Genomic DNA, 10,050 nt, shown 5'->3' with positions numbered 1-10,050 from the left:
CTTTGTTTCTGCTAAAAGAGGTGTCGACCAGCTGGGGCAACAAGAAAATCGGCGAAATCGAGTGTGACTATTAAAAAATAAATAATTATTATATTAATATTGACAATAACAACCGACCGTCGGGGTAGCATTTGCCGGGGAGCGTTGTCATGGCGTCTATTATCAACGCTATGGGAGGTCTATGAATGTCTATGGGACGCCCTGACCGTTGAAAACTGACTTCCAAGGGGTACCCTGTACGTAATAGAGTGACGGGGAGGGGCCCTGACCGTCCGTCAATATGTGACGGGTTGGGAGTGAGAACGTGTTGGGTATAAACAATCAGATCACCATCTTGTGATACATCTTGGTGTAATGTTATTGCCAAGTGATATTGGGGTATAACAGCATGGCATCTAAACCCAAACAAACCCAAAACTACACGACAATTGAGCCTAGACTTTAACTTTAGCTCAATGACCCTGTTCTCCCAACAACAGGTTGTCAATAACTAATAAATCACAGTGAATCACAGCCAGAGAAACTACTCTGCATGTGAGTTTGGTTCTTGGATTTTCAGAACATATAAAATGTCTATTTGATCTCAGTTTTTTTCCCAGATTGGCTGGCAGTCCCACCGGTCCTGAACACACACTCCTAAACCATAAACACACAGTCAGCCATTGTTCCGTGTTTCACTTGGAGCAGATGACAATTGTTATCAGACTCCAAACCCAGGGCTTCAGCCAAAACACATTAGGGTTCTTTGAAATGAGGCGAGGGTCCCTTCTAGTCACACAGAGACGACCTTTCTGTTGTAAAGTATGGCCTTAAATTGCAAGTTTCAACACAAACAACACAATGTGACGGTGTGTGTGGAGGTCAGTGGGAGGACTCACACTTCTTAACACAGTTGTACCTGCTTCACAGGTTGGAAGAGGAGGTGATTTTCCCAACAAGTGGTGTAATCTGACATATTGTCTTTCTTGTTGTAAAAGCTTTCTAGTATCTCCACTTTGACTCAATGTCATTTTAGGCCGAACACACATTCAGCAATGTGTTCAGAGAGTATTATTCTTAGTATAAATACAAAGACTTCTTTCAATCTTTGAGCTTTTCCAGAGTGGCTAATAACGTTTTTCTGTAGTGTGTCAGCTCAAAACAGGTTTGTTTGTTTTTGTTAAACCAACCACACACGCAACAATATGATTAATTGACTTCAAATTGCTTCCGATAAAATTGCTTCCGCTAAGAAGAAAAATATCGTTCCACTGCGTACCAATGTAACTTAAATGACGACAGCACTGATCGAGGTTTTCTGTAACTGTCCAAGTCTGTTCACATTTTCTTTTCTCTAAGGAGAACAGTTTGATCTTTTAGAAGCCCTGACAGATGGTCCGATAGATGGTTTAAGCAAGCTGTCCTCATATTGGATCAACACAGATTTCCCATGTAATAATTAAAGATTGTACAGGATTGTTTTCAGGCTCGTTTGTTTTGTTTCTCTACAGAGCACTTTAGTTCTTCTTTTAGTAGAGAGCACTTTAGAGACTTCCTCTAGCCGAGTCGATCTACTTCCTGATGGATTTACGAATACAGCTCTTAACAACCGGAAACCAAAACGTAACTCTGGATAATGAGTGTGCATAGGATAAAAACACATCAGAATCACCTTAAGAAAAGGAAAGTTAAAATAGTCTTTACCAGATAAGGACTTCAATGTCGGGAAAGTTAACTTGACTTAACTTAGAACTTAGAGAATATGCTCTCTTTATGCTATACAATGTCCATTAAAAGGGAAAATGTAAAACAGCACAAAAAGCCGGCCAACAGGGTGTACTTTGAGGGTTTGTGACCGTTTACTTTACATGCATAAAAACCTACATAACACACAAGGGGACGGGTAATAACCAGAAAAGCATGACATGGGACCTTTAATATACAAAGACAGATGCAATGCTGCAAAACACTCATACAATGGAGGTTTATGATTACTATAATATTCTACTTACCAATGTAAACGTTAAAAACAGCTTCTGGTTATAAAAGTCCCCAACTTCTCCTTCACAGATAAAAAAAAAACATGAGTCATTTTATTACTCTTTTAATTATTTCTACATTAGGGACCAGTCAGATTTCTGATGATAATTTTCTTAATGAACCAAAGTTTCTGAAATGTTTATTCTAAGTTCCAGACATGTTGTGTTTATGTCAGGGACCTGCTGATAATCCAAGTGTATTTTTCTGTGTCTCTCTTTCTCACAACTTATTTCCTGTGTACTGTGAAAGCAAATAAGCTAAGTATAATGAGGAAGGAGCTTTAATTACTAAGCGGAAGTAAAAGGGGAAGGGCAGAGAGAAAGCTGGGGGTAGAAAGATTTAAGGTAAGGCACGACAGTAATTGGAAAACACAACGCTCGTACCAACGAACTGTAGAGACAGACCAGTTTAATAATCTGACAGAGGATCGAAGCATCGGACAGCAGCACCATGAATAAGTTTCTGCTGCTCTTCCTCTCACTGATGACAGGTAAAAAGATTACCTATACCCGATAGCGAATTTTAATAAAATAAAGCGTTTTCCAAATATTCTGCGTCCATTTTGAGCTAATTGTTTTTATTTTATTGATCATAACTACATCATATTTATCGATATGAGTACAATCCTACAGCATCAAATTCTGCTACTGTATTCATGTGTGTGTGCATTATATTAATGCATTTATTTAATTCAAGTATTGCCAGTACACATTTGTACACAAGCTACCTCTCATCCACTTTACATAACAATACTAGTTTATATTTTATTTTATCCTATTATTCAAAGTACTTTGCAATAGTATACTGTACGTCGTATTTTTGTATATCAACATTTCATGTAAACATATTTTAGATGTGTGATTTACTAATTAATCCTGAAAGTGTGTCCTGATTTAGTTTGAGAATCTGACATGAACGTTTCTCTCTCTCTACAGGCTGTGAGGCCTCTAAGGTGAAGGGATGCATCGGTGGATGGGTTAATTTGACCCACGGATACCCTAAAAAATATCAAACATATACAAGCATTAATGTAGAGGTCAAATTTGGACATCGAAAAATAATTGAAACCAATGAAAAAAACGTGTGGATAAGCGAAGGAAGATTTTCCGTGTACAATGATGATCAAAGTAATGATCTCAGGGTGGTCATCAAAGATATTCAAGAACAAGATTTTGGGAAGTACAAGTTGACATTTAGAACCAACAAAAAACTTAAGAAAGAAAAAGTGAAATTCAAATTAGGTAAGAAATGCTTCATCTCTATCGTGAGTCTCTCTTGTCCTTCGTGGAAGCACTCTGTAACCACACCCTCAACAAACTATGTATAATGCATGCAAACAAAAAGTCATCAACTGCAAATCCATTCAAAGAAAATGGGAATCAGTTTGATATAAGGCACACGTTAACAGATAGATTTCATGTTTGACTTTTCTTTTTTATTTGCAGATAACCGCTGCCAGGAAGCATTAAATGTAACTGCGTACAGAACAGATAACATCACCATCTCATGTGATTACGAAATAAATGACGACGACTCCATGTTTTTCTGCAAAGAGAACGGTTCAATCTGTAAGGATATTTCAACAAAATCTGCTCAAACAAAGGGGATGTTCACTCTCACAGGAACCATGAGTGGCTTCAATGTGTCCATCAGTAATGTGTCCTCACAGCACGCTGGAGTCTACTGGTGTGGAGTGGAATCAACTGAAGGAAGTTACCGAGCTACTCTCATGAAAATAGAACTGGAGGTTAAAGGTGAGAAACTAAATATCTGAGATGAATAATAAAGGTTTCTCTGATATAAGTTGTTGAATACAGTCCATGCTGTCTGTCTGTCTACATCAAAAACTTCACCTGGTCTGCAACTATTTGACAGAAATTTATCCATACAATTCTCCCACAATAATAATAGTCAATCCTAATATATGTTAATTGAAGAATTACAAAGACTATCGTTCATATATGATTACATGATACACTTTTTTTTTTACATTTTAATGATTGTATTTCTTGTTTTCTATGCTTTCCAACCTTAGAATCTGAGTCTACTTATACATTTTCAGAAAAATTGACAAACTCAAAATCCCATCCTCGAACCACTTTGTCACCTACTGATTCATCTACTGGTTCATCTACTGGTTCCTCTACTGGTTCGTCTACTGATTCATCTACTGGTTCATCTACTGGTTCCTCTACTGGTTCGTCTACTGGTTCGTCTACAGGTTCACCTACTGGTTCATCTACTGGTTCACCTCCTGGTTCATCTACTGGTTCGTCTACTGATTCACCTACTGGTTCACCTACTGGTTCACCTACTGATTCACCTACTGGTTCACCTACTGGTTCACCTACTGGTTCACCTACTGGTTCGTCTACTGATTCATCTACTGGTTCACCTACTGGTTCATCTACTGGTTCATCTACTGGTTCATCTACTGGTTCACCTACTGGTTCATCTACTGATTCACCTACTGATTCATCTACTGATTCATCTACTGGTTCATCTACTGGTTCATCTACTGGTTCACCTACTGATTCACCTAATGGTTCATCTACTGATTCACCTACTGGTTCACCTACTGGTTCATCTACTGGTTCATCTACTGGTTTGTCTACTGGTTCATCTACTAATTCATCTACTGGTTCACCTACTGATTCATCTACTGGTTCATCTACTGGTTCGTCTGATTCATCTACTGCTTCATCTACTGTGTCAACGACCCGGTCCAACTCTGCCCAGAAAGATGGTGAGAAAACTACTTTTTGTTCTATGAAACATACTGCAGCCATTGCAGGAGGAAGATGATGTTATTAAATGATGTTGTTAGAAATGAAACATTCCCACTAAATGTCATATCAGACTCGATGGGAGTTAGTTAAAATAAGCTTCATGGGTTTTGTCTCCTGCAGGCGTCTCTTGGATTCCTATAGTCGCCGCTGTGGTCTTTGTGGCTCTGCTGGGGCTTCTGCTATTTTTGGTTTTCAGGCACAAGCGTAAGAGATTTCTGCACGTTACTTTACAAATACTTTTTATTCACTGGAAATAGGTTGGCTGGCACACAGTTATTAAATGTATCAATTCATCAATAAATGTAATTATAATAATACAAGTAATGGGGGTAGGGGCTGGGGGGATTTAGAATAAACACATTAGGGGTACGTTTTAGAGAAATACAGTATTTCTGTAATATATTGAACCAGGGAAATGTGAATAAGTATGGCAAATGCCTGTTTTAAAAGCAAAAAAAATACATTCAACCACTTTTATCAATTTCTCTGACAGATTCATGTTGTTCAAAAAACAAAAGAAAAGGAGAAGCACATAACTTGGAGGTAAGGGTCCATATTTGTGTGTGTGTGTGTGTGTGTGTGTGTGTGTGTGTGTGTGTGTGTGTGTGTGTGTGTGTGTGTGTGTGTGTGTGTGTGTGTGTGTGTGTGTGTGTGTGTGTGTGTGTGTGTGTGTGTGTGTGTGTGTGTGTGTGTGTGTGTGTGTGTGTGTGTGTGTGTGTGTGTGTGTGTGTGTGTGTGTGTGTGTGTATTAGATTGCTAGATTTAATTGGCCAACAGTTGGGAGTTTCCTTGACAATATTTCCATGAGGATGATTTCCAGTTTGTCACCAACAGCCTTTGCCTTCCACAATAAGAGTCTGCTCAACTGTGCCTTGAACTAAATCATTTCCAAATATGGGTCTGAAAATGGACTTAAAAGGAGTTTTGTAGTTAAGCATCATCATCATCATCATCATTCTCATTTATAGGGATAAACAATGATCTGCTCTCAAAATCATATTAAATAATAACACAGTCATTCTAACTGCTCTGTTTTTGAATAAATGCTAATGTTAGCTATAACTGCTGCCTACTGGTGAGTTATGGGGATGCTTATAAAATACCCCTCCTGTGTCTCACTCAGCTGTGGAAGGATCATACCTATGACGTGATCCAGGAGCGCCCCCAGGTGACAGGTCCAGGAATTGCACTTCAGTCACTTTATGTCACTGCCAACGCTCCCACAAACCCCTCTGCCTTGCCGTATTACTCCACCTTCAAAGCTCCCACTAACCCTTCTACCTCGCTTGACTGCTCCACCATCACGGCTCACAACATCTCTGTTGAAGTTCATTGTGAAGCACATTCTACAGTGAGGGACCAGGCCCAATCTGCCGCCTACTCTACTGTCGATCATCCATCCAGACTTCCTGAAGACCCTTAATATTCTTCTGTCAACCACCCACAGCAGACCTGAGATACTGTACATATTTTTCACTTCATTGCTTTCGGATTCAAACCAGGCTTCACACTTCAGTAATAATTTCATAGTTTACTTTGTTTGATTTGAAGTCCTATCTGCACTGATCCCCAAACATGTGATATTATTTCATACAGGTGTGGTTGATGGAAGGTTAGAAATATACTGTTTTAATTCATAACCTGGCAGCAGGTTTGTTGCATTATGGTAAAGTCAGGGGTTCGTAGTAACATATGTATGTGGGAACATGGTTTAGTATATTGTTACAGAAATAATAATGTAAATCAGGCGTTAGAAGAATAAGGATTGGTTGGCAAAACATGCATTATGAGTTCAACCTTCATCGTTACAATCACAAAACTCCCAAACTCTTGATTTGTGTGCTTCTCTGTATGTATGTCAAACATTTGTGTAATAATCAAAAATAACATCTGTGCTAAAGATGAGCGCTGATATTACTGAATGCTACCGGAACATACTGAATCAAATGTATGCATTTTAGATTCAAGTAATTACAGTCATTATCTCATTAACCTGCCCTTTCACTTCAACCTTTCCCCACAGCCTCAGACTGTGATATATTTACTGTATATAGTGTAAACTGTACAAAATGTCATGCAACATTTATTTCATTCATCTTTTTGAAATCCTTCCTTTTTTTTTGACTTTACACATGAAGAAAGTATGTCACTTGTTATTTACAATATCATTCAATGCTATATTCCATGTAAAAATGCTTTTATATCGATAATAAAAAAAGGTTTACTTTTGCATTGAGTTGTTTTTTGTGTTATTGCAGGCTGCACAAAGCTTTGCTGATGTTTTGAAAAATAAGAACATTATTTCTGAAAAATAAGAACATTATTTCTGAAAAACGCTTGAAACGTTTGTGACACTGACACCAGCTCTAGTTTGGCTACTTTGATTCTGTAAAGTCGTTGTTTCCACTCCTCAATAACTGAAAATAATCCAGAACTCTGCTGCCCGGATCATCACCCGCCCCAACTCACCCCCATTCTCACTCAGCTACACTGGCTTCCTGTATGCTACCGTATTGAATACAAAAATCTTCTACTCACATATAAAGCTCTCCATAACCTGATCTACTTCACCGACCTGCTTCAGGAGTACACCCCCTCCCGCGCCCTCTGCTCTTCCTTCGTAGGACTTCTCACCGTCCCAAGCTCTCGCCTCAACACCATGGGTGCTCGAGCTTTCAGCTGCTCGGCTCCCAGACTCTGGAACTCCCTGCCACTACACATCTGACAGTCTGATTCCAAAACAACATTCAATACCCCCCTGTTCAAACTGGCATTTTCTAAATGTAGCCTGTGTCCTTTTGTGTCCTTCTGTGGTCCATTTACTGTTGTTTGTCTTGTTTTACCCCGGCTGATATTTCACTAAATCCACTGTTTTAATTGTTCTTTGCCCCTATAATAATAATAATAACAATAATAATAATAATAATAATAATAATAGATTTAATTTGTTAGCGCTTTTACAGGTGCTCAAAGACGCTTTACAGATAATAGTGAAGAGAATAGAACAGAGAAGAAAGGAACAACAAATAAATATATAGTTGAAGTTAAAGTCAAATAATACAAAAACAATCACACATTAAAAGCCAGATTGAAGAGGTGAGTTTTTGTGAGTTTTTTGAAGGTGGTGAGGTCGGTGCAGTCTCTGATGGGCTGGGGGAGTGAGTTCCAGAGGGAGGGGGCAGCGACGGAGAAGGCTCTGTCCCCCCAGGTCCGGTGATTGGTGCGGGTGGGGATGGATAGGAGGTTGGCTTCTGATGAGCGGAGGCAGCGGGAAGGGGTGTGGTGGTGCAGCAGGTCTGTGAGGTAGGAGGGGGGGGGGGGGGGGGGCCTGATTGTTGAGGGCTTTGTGAGTAATGAGGAGGACTTTGAAGTGGATTCTTTGACGGACGGGGAGCCAGTGGAGGTTCTGGAGGATGGGAGTGATGTGGTCTCGGGAGCGGCTGTGAGTGAGGGGGCGGGCAGCAGAGTTCTGGATATGTGGCCTATGTCCTGTAAGGTGTCCTTGGGTGCTATGAAAGGCGCTCCCCAAATAAAATGTATTATTATTATCATCTACAGAGCAAAATGGAAATCAATTTGGTATAAAGTTGTGCTTCGATTTTTGTGTTGCAGATGAAGGAGGTTGCAAGGATCTATTTTTTTATCTTTCAAATTGTATCAGTGTCCTTTGCTGTGAAGTGCTTCGAGATTTGTCTTGTCAGATGAGAAGCGCTATATAAATTAAATATTATTATTATTATTATTATTATTTAATCTAACAGCGTACAGAATTAGCTATAGATTGTACATATCAGATATTTCCTAAAACTTCAGAAATCAAATATTCATCACATTTTATTTCATGGTTTATTCTTGTTATTTTGTTTGTACCAGTAAAGCACATAACAACATTTTGCATTTTGTACTTTCTATTTTATTTGTAGCTGCAGGCTGCCGAGGACCATTTAATCAAACTGCGTACGGAACACCTAAAACCTCCATCACATGTGACGAAGGAAACAAAGACGATTTCAGATTCAAGTTTTTCTGCAAAGTGAACGGTCCAATCTGTGAAGATATTTTATCAACAAAATCTGCTCTGAGTTCAAACGGGATGTTCACTCTCACAGAAACAGAGAGTGACTTCACCGTGCATCAGTCATGTGTCCGTGGAATCAACTGAAGGAAGTTACAGAGCTGCTTTCAGGAAAATACAACTGGAGGTTAAAGCTGGGAAACTAAACATCTGAGATAAAAACATTAAGTTGTATCTGATTGTGTGTCAATGTGTCAAGATATTTGAATAATGTGCTTTTGATCTGTTGAGTTTCACTGAAAAAAATAACTACTTGTAGAGGAAGAAATCGTTAAGGTTAGGTTAAAACAGTAATGTTCCTTTGCTCATCCTAACAATGTTATTTATTTTTTAGATTGTTACAATTTGAATTCAAAGCTTCATTGATATACAAACTACCAAAAAATATTTGTATCCAAAGATTGTTGTATACATTTTACTGACAACTTAACAAATTAAGAGTTGAACAGGCTGTAATTACTCCACATCCTTTTGGACTGAAAACACAGGTGACAGATCAGCACACTGTTTCAAAAGCTCTGGCAAAAATCAGTGTTAGAATACAAGAAGAATACACAATTGAGATACCGTTAAATACAGTGTGTAATGTTTTTTATTCATTTGTAAGATTTCATGTGTTACTTCAATGCACTTTTTTTTTTTTCAGTGCAACCACCGACACCCACATTTCCTGTTTCTTCAATGACTACTCCATTTGCTGAGAGTCGTGGTAAGAGAGCCTTTTTTACATCTTAAAGGTCCCATGTCATGCTTTTCCGGTTATTACCCGTCCCCTTGTGTGTTATGAAGGTTTTGCCAGCATTTCACGAAACAAAGCTTCCCAAAAATGTTCAGTGATTCGTACCGGATATGTACAGCGTAGGGCACAGAAGAACGATGCTGTTCCTACTTTGTTTGGACCGGCGGGAGATTCGGGTACACAACCTGTAAGTATTCATTGTTTTTTGTGTATTTATGATGTTTAAAACAAACAAGGTATCTACCACGACTGTTTAAATGGGTAAACGTTTTTCGGGCTACTAAGTTGGGATCGTGGAGAAATGCTCTCCTCAGACCCATTCTCACAGCGTTATAAACCTTTTTCTTACTCAATATCAAGCCACACTTATTGTTTTTACTTCGGCTGTGAGTGTTTGTGTGTGCTCAGGATGAGTTTCGCTTGTTCTC

At 38.9% G+C, this 10,050-nt stretch overlaps 2 long non-coding RNA genes across 2 annotated transcripts; both read left to right on the top strand.

Annotated features, from left to right (window-relative positions):
* The first annotated feature begins 2,403 nt into the window (after positions 1–2,403).
* Positions 2,404–3,537, top strand: LOC307041301. Its single transcript, XR_013808719.1, has 3 exons — positions 2,404–2,509; positions 2,955–3,260; positions 3,465–3,537. It is a non-coding gene; the product is annotated as an uncharacterized lncRNA (long non-coding RNA).
* Positions 3,538–4,700: 1,163 nt separating this feature from the next.
* LOC307041217 lies at positions 4,701–6,883 on the top strand. Its single transcript, XR_013808715.1, has 4 exons — positions 4,701–4,765; positions 4,929–5,012; positions 5,302–5,351; positions 5,932–6,883. It is a non-coding gene; the product is annotated as an uncharacterized lncRNA (long non-coding RNA).
* The last annotated feature ends 3,167 nt before the right edge of the window (positions 6,884–10,050 follow it).

The sequence above is a fragment of the Notothenia rossii genome (assembly GCF_949606895.1).
Source record: "Notothenia rossii genome assembly, chromosome: 5".
Taxonomy (NCBI): domain Eukaryota; kingdom Metazoa; phylum Chordata; class Actinopteri; order Perciformes; family Nototheniidae; genus Notothenia; species Notothenia rossii.
Note: the sequence above shows the minus strand (reverse complement) of the source record. Positions and strands in the feature narration are given on the sequence as shown.